Raw genomic sequence first — 14,453 nt, 5'->3', positions numbered from 1 at the left:
GCATACTGCCACTCTGGGTGTAGTTGGTGCTAGGACCAAAGAGAAGGTATTTTTGTAGTAGCAAGGACTTCTTGGAAAACCGTTCTGCTGATGAGACGAACAAGACCTAAGAGAGCTCCATTAGGAGAATGATGGTGTGGATAAAGCACAGGACTACACATTCAAGAGAGTTGATCTTATTGCCAACTTTGCCACAGTTTTGCTGGGTGATCTTAAGCAAGTCACTTAACCACATTTTAAGAGGTTAATACTTACCTACCTCAGAGGAGCATTACCGAGACTCAATGCATTAATGTTTGTAAAGTGTTATGAGTTCCCTGAATAGAAGACAGAGGCGCTGTAGTAATATACAATATGTCTAAATTCTGCCTCAATCTTGAGGCTCCTGTCATGGTTACTAGGTTAGCCACATCTGAGACCCCTTTTTGTCCTTCTGCAGTGCACCCCTCAGGTGACAGGCCTGGTTTGTGGCACCTCACACTGGATGCAACAGAACCACCTGGTCCAACTACTCCTAGACTAGGTCTCTGGGCTGCAGCTCCCTGTTTACCAACATGTTAACACAACAGGCCCAACTGTGTTCCTCTAGGGACCTGTGACAGTAGCTGATTAAAGTGACTCAAAAACCACATCTTCTAAAGGAAGTAACAATTAATTCATACTCCCATAAAGTACAAAGCGTGTAGAGCAAAGAATATAAATACAAGGCCTGTATGCATGGATCTTACTTACAGTTCAACCTTTTCTTGCCAGCTTGCACAAGTTCTCCTTAGCCCAGCTAACTTCCATCTCTGGCTGGGAGAAACAGCCTCTCCTGCTCACAGCAGGATCTCTCTGTCTCTGTATGTCTCCTTGCCAGCTTGTCAGCTTTCACCGTCACTCCCAGGGCAGTGTGTGGCCACTCGCACAACACCACTCCCCATAACCTTTTCAAGCCCCTGGACTCATCTAAGGGTTAAGTGTTCCTTTTGAGCTCACTCTTCTCAGCTTTGGCAAAACGGTAACATCGCCAGGTTGGATCAAAGGATTTACCTTTTCATAGCTGTAAACCTTGACATTGTATTTGTTGGGATGCTCTTTATCTAAGGCATTATGTTACCTTTCCTGTTTGTTTCTCCCGTAACAGCCTCCTTTGATTTAATACCTAGCAGCTTAATATCAAACAGAGAACTTGAGGGGCATGTGGTGTTAGATATAAAAAAAAACCTATGCATAATTCCCTCATCCCATTCACCCAATTGACTTTTAAAACATTTAATGGGTTACTTTAAAGGGGGGTTGGGCCTGCAAGGTCTGCAAAGGTCACCAGCTTTGGGCTTCATGTAAAACTCAGACAGAAAAGCACCTTTGAGGGGTGGTCATGGGGATGAATATTAAACTGCCATGTGGCTCATCTCCATGGACTTGCATAAGAAGCACAGCCATAATGAAGATGATAGATTTGTCTTCCTACTAAAAATAGCATGTAAATGAGGCAGCACCTTCTAGGAGCTTATCTTCTCCCATCATACACATTGCCAGTGCTCAATACCAAGCACAGTCCCACAGCAGTAGAAGGGAAAGATCATTTACGTTCTCTTATGGAACAACTGCCTGTGGACTGTGTGAAGTAGACCTTTACTTATAGAATTATAGCAATAATAATGCAATGGAATAATGCAAAAATGTCTCCACCACAGATAGTAACATACCACGTAATAGACCAACACAAGTCATAATATTTAAGTTCTTAAGCCAAAACCCTTTCCTTTCAGGCATCAGTAGGGACTTCCTTAGCAACAAAGCTTTTGTATTAAAACTTATAAGGTAAACATTGATCCAATAAAAAAGATGTCCCACTTGCCTTCTTACCCAGTTGTTTTTAAAACTAGCAGACCAGCCAGTGACAAACTTTGTTTGAACCCTCAACACTTCTCTGGATTTTCAACCTTCTTGATTTTAAAAAATGGCCAAAAATGTAAAGTGTATTTCTGGAGAAAAATTGGTATCAGGATTCAGAATAGTTGTATTTAGCTTCATCTTGATTAAACAAATTAGAATGGTCTGGTTATAAACATCTAACAATAAAACAGGGTTTAGCATGGAAATATTGACACACTGTTGTCTTTAGCTGTGCTAGCAGCACCACTATAATGAACAACTGAGATACAATACAAAAATGAAGAAGAATGTTCAACGTACAGAAATTCTGTTGTGTTGATAGACTACTGAATAGCTGCTCAGGAGATTGACAGAATAAGATGAATCTTTTAAATTGGACAAAGATTTAATTCAATAGAGAAGCAATACAATACCAAAAAATTGACTTCTATTCATTTACACGCCAGTTATTAAGTGGATGAAAAATTATTCTTTTCCTTTAAATTGCGGTTTTCCATAGAAATTTCGATTTTGCTGTATTTATGCGAATTGCTGCCATAATCTAGCTTTTCTCAGAGATTCTCAATTTTGCTCACATAATATCCACTTTGTTTAGAGACCAAACAATCTCCGACTGAAATGGTGATCTACTTTGTGTGCTGGTGTTATCTATTCAGCTCTGCTATTCTTTCTGAACTCTAGCTGAGTTGAGAAATGGGTCATAACTGTGTCATACGGCTAAGCTATTTTTGAGGCCATCTCAGTTCCAGTAAAACCAAAACTGTTCGCAAACTGACTTGACGTTCACAAATTAGAGAGAATACTTATATACATAATATAGTCAAAGTCTTAAGCCAATCAGTTTTTCATTGAAAAAAAATTGTAAACTCAGTAAATTCTTGACATTCAAAAATTCAGATTGCTCAGTAATTTTCTACTACTGTACTGTGGAACTCACTTTTAAAATTTTTATTAAGATGTTTTGGATGTTTGGAGTGTCTCTCTGTATAACCTGGCCACTCCCATTCTCTGAATGCTGAATTCAGACATTTATAGCAAGATCTGGCTCCTAATGAAATCTGTGGGAATTTGATTTCAATGGGAGCAGGGTCAGCCCCTCAGTGCTGATCCAGTGTTAATACAGGTGCAGATTCAGTGTCATGTAGAGTGGGAGCGTGGCACCAGTATTATTATGCATACAGCTGGGGTAGCTTGGAAAGAGAGAATGAAAGGAATAATAAGAAGAAAGGTACAAATAATCCATGTATTTCACAGAGTGGTGAACTAAGAGAATGTGAGGCAGCAAAAGTGCTCTGTCACTGAAATAAATGCTATACATAGTCCTTGCAAGGTTTCAGGTCTGTGTGAGATCAGAGATCTGCATGATCAAATAGAGGACCTGAGTGATTTACCTGGTATATACTTATGCCCTTCACACTTACATACAAGCTCACATCATTATCAAAAGAGATAAAGCCGCTGCAAAAGAAACAGGATTAACCATGAAAGTCATTAGATTTTAAATTACTCGAGTAAATAGCAAACTTCCTGAGCAGCCACCCAGAATATCTGACTTTTCTTGAAAACCTGTTAACATAGAAAAATATATCAGCAATTGCTGATACATGCGCTACCAAGGCCAGATTAAATACTAGGCTGATACCGAAGGCTCTGGTTCAGGGAATCATAATTACATAATGGCATTGCCACGCTGTCATTGCACACAAGCTGCAGGAGAAGACTGCTGGTATGAAGCATCCTGGAGGAGGCACAGCAGCTTCGGCCATGGTGGGAACCCAGGCTGCTACCATAGCACCTCACAGTAACCCTGAGCTCGGTGGGAAGGATAAGAGTAAAGGGGATCAATGCTGCTGCCACACCAGCTTTGGTCAGGAAGCTATTACACAGCCTATGGTTCCCACTCTATAGGTGGGCTAGGGAGAACTCTTAGCTGAGACAAGTGGAATCTTGGTCTGAAGGAATAACTTCAGAGCTCCCAAAGCATCAGACACTACAGGTGGGGTGGGAAGTGGCCTCACCCAGGTGGGTGAAGATAGGTTCTTAGCCGTCCTAGAGGCTGATGTAGCAAGTACACACACCTGTGCACTTTGTGGCTTGCAAGAGGCTGTGCCTTTTTGAGGAATAATTACTTTTCTGACCTTCGCATGGGGCTGTGTCCAAACGGCACAGTTTTTCCCTATATGATGTTGCATTCAGCAGAGCCTACTCAGTTCTGTCTCAAGACTGAGACACAAACCAGTCAGCGTATGGGATTAATAAGTAAAGCAGAAAAAAGGTACTGAAGTGTTGCCAACACACAAATAATATGATTTTGGTTCCCGCTGTAGACAGTTACACAAAGACAAGACAGGGAAAGTTCTAGTCCTCATATGACTTGGGAGAAACACAGTCAGAAAGAGAGAGACCCACATGATGCATTGTAGTCTAGGGGAAGGGGCTCTAATCTGACAGCCTAGACAGCACAAGCCCTTGTCTCCAGCTCTTCCACTGACCCCTGAGAGTGTTGCTGTGCCCTTCACAGCCCTTATTAAAAATCAAGGCCTACTATTGCAACTTTAGGGTGTAACAGTCATTTACCTTCACAGATAAGATAACTGAGCACTAATTTAAGGACACTTTGAGCAGAGCTAGGGAAAAAAAATCATGTTTCTAATATAATAAAGCTACTTTGCCACCCTTCTCTTTGGAAGGACCATGCTTAGTTAGGTACTTTTTTAATCATGCTACCACACAGTCTGTCACCCACTACAGGCTAGTTTGATACTAGTACTCGTATGTCAAGAGGTTCTTTAGCTCAAGTGGCAGAAGCTCATGCTTTTTTTTTTTTACACACAGAGTGCTGTGTTCAAGCCCCAGAGATAACCCAAACATTTAGCTATGGTATATGTAACCAGTAGGCAAACACTCTGCTCCCTGAGCCACAAACAGAAAGCCAGTGCCCCTCTCCCCCAAATAGCTGTCTTCGCCAGCATTGCCCCTGTGTTGTTAAGCAGGATCGCTGGTGAGAAAGCACAGCATTTCGTCGGGCAAACAGCCAGCTCAAACTGACTGATGTAGTTTCTAGAGACTTCAGACCTCAAGTGAGCTACTCCTGCTTTATGCAGGTTCTCACTGAGTATGTTCAAAAGCTTAACAGAGGTGTTACTATAGTCATTCTCATATTAGTAAGATGATACCCATACTTACGCCTCAGCCTGTATCCCCTGCTTACTTTTTGCTCCCTCGAAGTCTATGAAAGTTTTATTAATAATGCTACTTAAATCAAGATTCACAAAAATACACAGGCACCAAAATGCAAGGTTTAAGTGCCTAAGTCCCAGTTTTAGGCAATGAGATCTACAAAGCCGTCACTCAGCTGCCAATCCCTGCACAATCCACAAACTGAGGGAAGGTAGGCAGGGGAGCACCCATCACACCCATGAGTCCCAGTTTGGTAGGTGTGCTCAGAGGCTGCCTATCCGATCAGGTCCTGTTCAAAATTTTGCAGCAGGCAGCAGAAGAGGTGATGGTGCTGCCCATCCTAAAACTTTGGTTAGTTCAGTTACCTAAGATGTGGGAGACCCAAGTTCCATCCCCTTCTCTGCCTGAGGGAAACAATTTGAACAGAGATCTCTCATCTGCCATTGTTGAGCTATGGGATATTCTGATGTAGGGTTCACTCAGTCTTCACTGAGGAAACTGTTCCACTGTGGATTAAATACTGAATGAGTCATTGGGGCAGTGTGAAATTGACTCTATAGCTTGGTGATTAGGGCACCCATCCCTTTCTCTCCCTCAGGCAAAGGGTGGACTTGAACTTGGGCCTCCCATATCCCAGGAAGTGTTCTAACCACTAGCCTCAACATTATAAGATGGGGATGGGGAATTACAACCACCTTTGCTCCTCTCCACCCCCCAGGCTGTTGCGTGGAGTGATGTAAGCTCATCACTCATTCTCACAATAAATGATTGAGGTGTCTAAGCTGCCTGATGCCAGGAGATGGGTTCTTAGCTATGGCTCACTAGCAGAGATAGGCATCGAAACCCAACCTGCAGGGAGATGCCTATCTCCATGAGAGGGGCGGGACTTAGGACACACAGCTCTTGTCAACATCTCCACTTGGCTAGCTTAGGTGGCTCCCTCACTAACATGCTGGCTTTTATGGATCGTATTCTTAGTCACCTCTCTCTCCCTTTTCTCGCCTATAGGGAGAATAGGTACCCAACTCAGGCTTTGTGAATCGCCATATTGTTCCTGTGGTTTTCTAAGTGCCTAAAAGTTAGGCATGGCTATGCTTAGTGTCGGAACACATAAAGTTGCTTTATGGATCTGGGCCTTAACTCTTACAGATCACTTCCAGGTCTAACTGTTGAAAACTAATGATACCCTATCCATGCAGCAGCACTACTCGGGAACTTCAGAGAGTATTAATGAGGGAGCACCTTATTTGAGAACTCAGAATTTAGAAATAGTTTAGCATCTGTATGGTTAAATAACTTCTAGAACCCAAACATCTTTGGGAGAACACCACTCTAGTATGATGTGGAGGATGGAGGCCACTAAGAAATCAATCCATTCGATATTTGTAGCGGTGTTCCAGTAGGATTTTAGCCACTAGTTAGACAGCATTACCATGAAGCATTGATACATTCATATTAACATTCATACTCTGTTATCAAATAAGCCCAAAATAGTATTATTCAAAAACCTTAATTAGTCCACAGTCCTCGGTGTCCAACTTTTTTGCCTCACTGAATGTTTGATTATTGATAACATGGATGATTATTAACAAGCCTGGTCAATAGTGGATTTATAGCATAGTTCAATCTCTACAAAAGAAAGTGCTACAATATTTAACAAAATAGCTAAAAAAATCCACGGACATATGGGTTATTAAAAATTGTATTTTCTCCAACAAGTCTGAAACTTTAACAAGATGTACATCCTGTGATTGTAATGGATAGTCAGATGGTTGTGACAATTAATCTGGGTTTCCTGTATAAAAATGAAAGCTTGGTACAGCAGAAATCATTAGGATGTAAAATGAGTAGAAGGCTCTCTCTCCCAGAATTCAAAGGAAGAAGGTGTTTTTTCAAGCTGATAAAAAAGCATAGGTTGCTAATACCTCTAGAGACGATCATCAGCCTTCCCAGTGCCGTCTAAGCTGAAACATGCACTAACCATCTAGTTTGAGACAAAGTTTCATGAGCTCCTTTTGCTGGGGAATTTGAGATAACTCTTCTGGAACTCAATTTAATTCTGACATCCTATTCATCTTCCTGCTTATTTCCCATCACTGACCCTGATCTTATTAAAAAACCTCTGAGAATGTCAGCAACTGCAGGGTTTTTTTTGACAAGTTACTCTTGAATGTGTTTAATATCTCAAAATTGTCATTGATTGAAACTAGCAATTCTAAATGAGCAATTTAAAACTAATTTCTCTCTCTTTTTTTTTAATTTCTGTTTCTCCCCTGCCACATAGTTGGCATTATCTGGAGTAATTTCAAAAAGGACAGCATGGATGACCATTAAGAACATGCCTTTCCTTAGCCTGGTGCCTCATTTTCCCCCTGCAGGACACAAAATTCATGGGAGTTACTTGTATCTTGTAATGGTAAAACTGGGGCTCTAGAAACATGGAGTGGCATCTCCAGTTCGTCAAATCTTAGTTGTTATTCATTGGGTATGCTCAGAATGGCAGTTTTATCCACTAAAGGTGCTCACGTATGTTTATGGGAAGCTAAATGAGGGAGGGACTAAGCAGCACATCTGTTACCAGCTAGTCTGTGCTCTCCCTCACGCAATATGTTAAGTGTGGCAAGAAGGCAAAAAGTTGTATTTCTATGAAAGCGAGGCAAAACCTCAACAAATGCAGTAATCAGATTTGGTTCAGGTAAGTCTGATGTTTAGCTAGAAGTTTATATGAGCTGGCCATATTTTTTGAATAGGCAAAGCTGGTTTGGAAATCTCTTGAATAGATTTTTTTTCTCCCATGGTATTTGTTGGCCTTCCATTTTTAGTCTCACTTGGAAGTGCCATGAGAAGTACAAACAAATTTTCTCATATTACTTCAGTACTTCTGGTACTGTCTGACAACCGGAGTGAAAAAAATGAGATAGCCAAATAATTCCTGATCTTCAGTAAAGGTTTGGTTTAAATTCACCTTCTACAACCAGCTAATGTGTGGGAACTGATTTTATCTGGACAGGTTTGTTTATCCCTTATATCCATATTTGAATGGAATATGCCAGATCTGGAGGAATTCCTCTACACAACACACAATTTGTATAGACTCTTCTCATAACATTCAGTAAAAATATAAAAGTATGAGAGAGAGGATGTTATTAGAAGTTAATCTTTCATCATTTGTAAATAGTTAACTGTAGAGAACTGAGTATTATTTTGTCAAACACACACACACTATGCTTCAAAAAAAATTGCATCTGATTATGCACATCTCATTTACAGCTTAATATTTTAGAATTATGGGACCAACATAAATTCAGTAAGAGATTAACCTGAGACTCACTTACCAGGTCTGCATCTGACCCTAGGGCTGTAACCTCATCTGTACCCAGCATATATTTTTCTTAATACTTGTTGAACTCCTCTTTAACATTAGTGAAAGCAGTTTCTCCAATTGTTGTATTTCCTATGTATTAGTTACTAGTCTTTCTGGCATTCTGGAAAGGTAACCAGTACACAGAGCTGGGGGGGTGGGGTAAGGGGATGTGCTATGCTTGGATTTGAGTTGGTGGCAGAAGTGCATTGTCCTACTAGTCACCACTTCTGTGGCACATTGTAGATTGTAAAGTCTTCTAGAGAAGAGACCATTTCTTTTTCTATAAAGTACATAACACATTATGTGCACTATTTTATTATTGGACTTCTGACTATACATTCTTTTAATTGCAACAGAATCTACAGTCTAAGTCATCTCTGATTTACACCATTGTAAATCTGTTGGCTACAGTAGAATTACTGGTTTATTTAAACCAGTGTAAATGAGAACACAATTAGGCCTGCGTTCTCTAATAACAACCTCAATAACTAGAATGTGTCTTTTCTGGTACGTCCACAATAAAACAAATTGTCATGTCCTTTTGCATACGTATCACGGGTGATCTGTTTTTGAAAAAATGAAAGCACATTTCCTTCCGATTTCTGTTTTCCATGTGATTGATATTAATTAGGTTTTTTTGCAAAGCATGGCTTATCTTGAACTGAACCCAAAGCAGATTAATATGTTGCTGTGCAGTAAGATTTTCTTTTCTTGAAATGAAGAATGGGATGAAGATACTTATCTGAGATCAAACAGGCTTCAGGTAGAGTTTACATCAGCAACACTTTGAAATTCATTGTTACAGTACGGTTGATATCGGTAAGGAATGAGAATGGTACCCTCTATTGTGACTGCATTTATTAACTCATTTCCAGTAGTTAAAAAAAGTAGAGCTGCAGTCTACATTCAAGTGCAGCCTTTTCTTCCTAAGATGAAAGGGACAAGTACAGCTAGTAATGAAAATTAATGGATTCCCCGAGAAGGGCCAAAAATCTGCAAAAAAGTCTGTGAACTCCCTTCAGGGAGTCATGTTGGTAAATACAATAGTTTGCAATATAAGGTATCATATGTTACTCACTTTCTTTAGCAAGTTGCTATGTTTCTTTTGTAACAACAACATATGTTTGAAGGTATGGATGGCTAAATATCACTAATTATTTTTTCCTAAATCATGGGCCATATCCTCAAGTGGGGTATAATGAAATAGCTCCAGTGACTTAAACTGACTCCAGCTTTATGCCACATTAGGATTCCCTCTAGCCTCACTAGCTCCTCTGATTGGCAGTTCAGCTTTATTGTTCTTCTCAGCCCACTCTGCCTCCTAATGCTTTTCAGTTCTCTTTGCTGCTCTCTCACTCAGCTCATCCAGCCATTCTCTTCTTCTTTCCCCGTTGTACAACCCCTACTTGTAGAGCTGGCTTACACCACTGTTGTATCACTGCTTCTTAGCCCAGAGCAGAAACATGCTGAAACCCCACTGTAGACAAGTCCTTAGATACGGTGGTCATGGAGGACAAATAGCTAGGTAGATATCTTGCCCAGGCTTCCAAGCAATAGGATTTTTCAGCCTATCCAGTATAATTTTTTTTTTTGCATTTGTTCTCTGTACCGATACGTTCACCAGCACTCTGCCGGTTGTAGTAGTTGCTAGCTTCTTAATAAAAAAGAATAGCTGCAAATTAGCACTGCCATCTGGCTTTCATTATAAGAGAGTGAGCCTTTCCCATCCCTTATTTTCCTTGTTCCAGAGAAATGCTGAAATAAAGAAACAATATGTTTTATTATTTGTCACACAGTCCCAGAAAGGGCCATCCTACTTTATGGTTGAAAGATGTGATTTAGTCTCCATGCTAAATCAGTCTTCAACTTCTCCTATGCAGAGATGGCCAATTGTACCTAATTGTGTGTGGTAGTTCAACGATATGGACTACTAGTCATTGGGGAATGAGCTGCTCGTTACAGTTAGGACCACAAATTGAACTCAGACCACAGTCCCATAGGCTAAAGCATGGTATTTTATACATTAAGTCATTCCTCCTTTCAACAATCTCTTTCTTACTTGGCGCGTGAAATGAATCAGGGAAAGATTATTTTCTGGGTAAATTGGTAGTAAAACTCTGATGCAGACAGTTCCACAATTCGATTGCAGCCTGCCTTCCACTTATTGAATATCACATCAAGCAGTGGTTCAAAGGTTTTGTATGACAGCTTTAAAATCTGCAACGTTTTTAAAGGTACTTACTACATTGTGATCAGGTCACAGATCTAAATGTCAGTTTTGTATGCCCGATTTGCACATTTCAAAACGATTTAGTAATTTTTTCATTTGATCTGCATGCATGAAGAGGTTTGAAATACAGAAACAATTTAGAATCATATTTAGTTTGTAACAGTTCAATTAACTTAAGTGCTGAAACATGCTTCTTTCTTACTAATTCGTTTAATCGGTTACTATTGCAATAACATATTTTAAAAGAATGCCTAAAAGGCCAGGGGCTAACTAAAGCCCACTTTAAGAATGCATGTCCCTGCACAAGCATGTGTGGAAAAAAAAGGCAAACAAACAGTTAGCCTTCAGGTCATATTACTGGCATGCTCTCTGGTGAAACGAGTACATGTACCCTAAACAAGAAATGGACTATCCAACAACTGCTTTCATATGACATTGTTATTTTTACAACCTCCAGTTTCCTCAGAGCAATTTTATTACCACTCGAAGGGCAGAAGACTTTAATAGTGGTATTATATAATACACAAACTTGATTCTCTGATAAATATGAGGGAAAACTAAGTAATAGGAGCATTGTAAAATGATTTATTGTAGGATGCTAATACATCTATATGCAGCAGGAAGTGCTTGTGTGATTTTTTATTTCAAGAAAACATCTGCTTTTCTTCTGAAAGCCTGATTTCTATTTTGCTATCACCAGCAGTGACTCTCCTTTTTTGGACATTCCCTTTAAAAGTCTTTTGTACTAAACATGCCCTTGCCCTCCACCCCATTTCTATTAAAAGGTAGCAGTGCATAGTGTAGGATATTTCTGTGCATTGTTGCCACTAGCATGGACTAATACAGGGAAATGATCTGCATGAACTGACGTGTCAAGCAGGCTGGCTCTGTTATCTGTGAGTTTCCTGGACCTCCATGTGGCCATAAAGGAAGGTGTGAATCTTCAGTGAGTTATTGTTCTTAGTTCTGTTTCTTGGATTTGCATAAAAAAAATTACAATGTCAAAGTCCAATGTGCAAGCACCAAAGTCAAGAATCCACAGGGAAACAGAAATTATTAATCATCAATAACATCAGCTTACGTAGTAACACACAGATTTGAAGGTCTGATCACACAGGTTGTTCTGCTGTGCAAACTTGCTGTTTAAGGTAATGGCCTATTCCCCAACAAAAATTATTGCATATAGAATATTAGGGGAGGGTCAAGAAGCAGCTTTGCAATGAAGGTTTAGAAGTAAATCAAGCTGTCAAATGCATAGTAAAGATCTGCAATTGGGTGCCTATAGCTAAATCTAGATTGCTATTAAGGGTGAATAACAGAGAGTCCTGGGAAACTGTGCCAAAGAGAAACTTATGACAGAAACAAGAGCTAAGGGGGAAATGAGAGAAAAAGCAGATAAGGGAACAAAGGACACATAACATGCTGCAATTTCTAAACCAAGTGCTCTATTGGATGGCCTTGTCCTCTGCCCACTACTGGGACCCAAATTTATGCTGTGTTCATAGGCCTAACATATTGGGCCTGATTCTTCTCTAATGCATACTGATGTAAATGTAAATGCTGAAGTCAATGGTGCAAAATTGATATACGTGAAGGGAGAATCAGGCCCAATGTTACATGCTATGATGGCTACTTGTATATATTTGAATGTATATCATCTCCTAACCCACAATTACCTCTGTTCTTAGAGTGGGATGGATTTTATTCTTCCACTTACCAGTACACAGAACAAGATGTATAGCATATAGCAACATTATCGCCGTTGCCCACAAAAATAGATAGTTCTACTTCTCATTTAAAGTCACATACCAAACCAGCTGCGCTTTCTCCCTAATGCCAGTCCTGTACCAATTTAGCAACATGACTGACTACATTAATTGTTGGCAAAGTAGTCCAGTTCTCCCTACAGCATAGTGCCAGTAGCAATCCATTTCCACCACACCCTTCTCAAAGAGGCAACATGGGCTTTGCCTTTGCAAGATATTACATAGTGCATACTTGACCCCTTTTGGACATTATTCTCATTGATGTAAGTTACAGCAAAGGCAAAAGGAACCAAAGGGCTTTGAGTTGCAGTGGAAAATGTTTTCAGTGAGCACATAAATACAGAGACACAGAAGATCTAATGTACTTGGCCATAAATAAAGCATGTGACATGATACTGTGACAGTCTGTATCATTATGTTCACCCATTTTACAAGACTATGATACATTTTGTACAAAGTATGCCTTGTGAGGTATCATTTGAAAGCTTATAATCGGCTGAACATTATTGTCCTGGTAAAATATGTGTGGCAACATTTTATGTAAAGTTACACAATTTTTCAGGGGCGACATTTTAGATTTTTTTGGGTGGGCAACTTTAACCATGATTCCAAGGGCACTTAGGTACCTGAAATCTCTAGGGTTTCTTTTTACAGATAACTTAGGAATTAGCTAATAGGAGCACTGTATCTAATTCCTATATTAAAGAGAGGATTTAATAAATATTGGACCCACTCAGCTCTAATACTAACATGTTCTTGTCTTATGTCAAGTCACTTAAGGAACACTGGTTAAGTTTAAAATTTTAATGCATATTCATTGCTACTAACTCTTGAATACAAAAATTGAAACAATTGTAGAAAAATCTAGATTACTTTCTACCACATTTCTGCAGTTCATCAAGCTTGGAATAGATCATTTAAATTTGGAATCATCCAACTGGGGCAAGGCCCAGGAGTTTATACTGCACCTGCCTCGGGCTCTAGAGGTGATACCACACTACAAATAATAGACTAGAAACTAACCTTAAACAGGAGTGAAACTGATGCTTTCAGTCACTTAAAGAACTCATGACTCAGGCTCACCAAAAATCATGAGATTGGCTTTAAAATCAGGAGCTTACATAAAAATAACAGATTTGAGGTTCTTTTTATTTGCCTTCTGCTTTTTGAGCCTTTAGGGTGCACTGGAGTCCCATTTGAAGCTTTCTCCACAGCCATGAGGACTAGAAACTTTATTTTTCCTTAAGAATAAAGGCTGAAATCGTCACATATCTACTTGATTCCAGGAGCTGGGGCTTTAAGGAAAACAATTATCATGAGACATGACAAAACCATGAGAGTTGACACCACTGCTTTTACTTCTGTTTAAAGGCAAGTTACTTTCCAGAAGTCTCTTAAACACAACACTGCAGAGATTGAGTTGCAGTTTTCACAGGAGAATATTTAAAACCAAACACTAAGAAAATTCTATATTTTAAAGCTGAGAAGAAAACTGAGACTTCTGCGGTATATCAGGGCCACTGCAGGCAGGAGAGGAAAAGAAACAGGCACAGGAGCACTGGGCAGCTCTTCTTTTAGCAAGAAAGTTGGAGAGTCAAATCTTCTAGTTCTTAATCAGCTAAAACGTCTATTGCCATCAGTGCCTCCACTCATAGATATAAACATCACAGTGACCATGTGATAACATGTGTGGTCAATAACTATACACTTCATACTTAAATATCTGAGCCATCTTATCCAGAGTCACACATCTTATATGCATTGGCTGAGGGACTGGATTTTCTGGCATATTCTGAACCGCGCTGAGCATGTAGATGGTGCTCAGTGAATAATGCAAATCATGGCAATAATAATTGACTTTATAGACTCTGTGGATGCAGTTTCTGTTCTTTGTTCTGGTATTGGCCTGAATCCAGCTGAAATTTGAGGCATAAACACATCTGATACTCATCTGACACTTTCTTATTCCTTCCTTTTCTCAAACTCAGAACAAACAAACAAAAATCACTGAAGAAAATGGTTTTCAGTTAAA

The sequence above is a fragment of the Mauremys mutica genome, chromosome 5, assembly GCF_020497125.1.
Source record: "Mauremys mutica isolate MM-2020 ecotype Southern chromosome 5, ASM2049712v1, whole genome shotgun sequence".
In the NCBI taxonomy this organism is placed as follows: Eukaryota; Metazoa; Chordata; order Testudines; family Geoemydidae; genus Mauremys; species Mauremys mutica.
Note: the sequence above shows the minus strand (reverse complement) of the source record.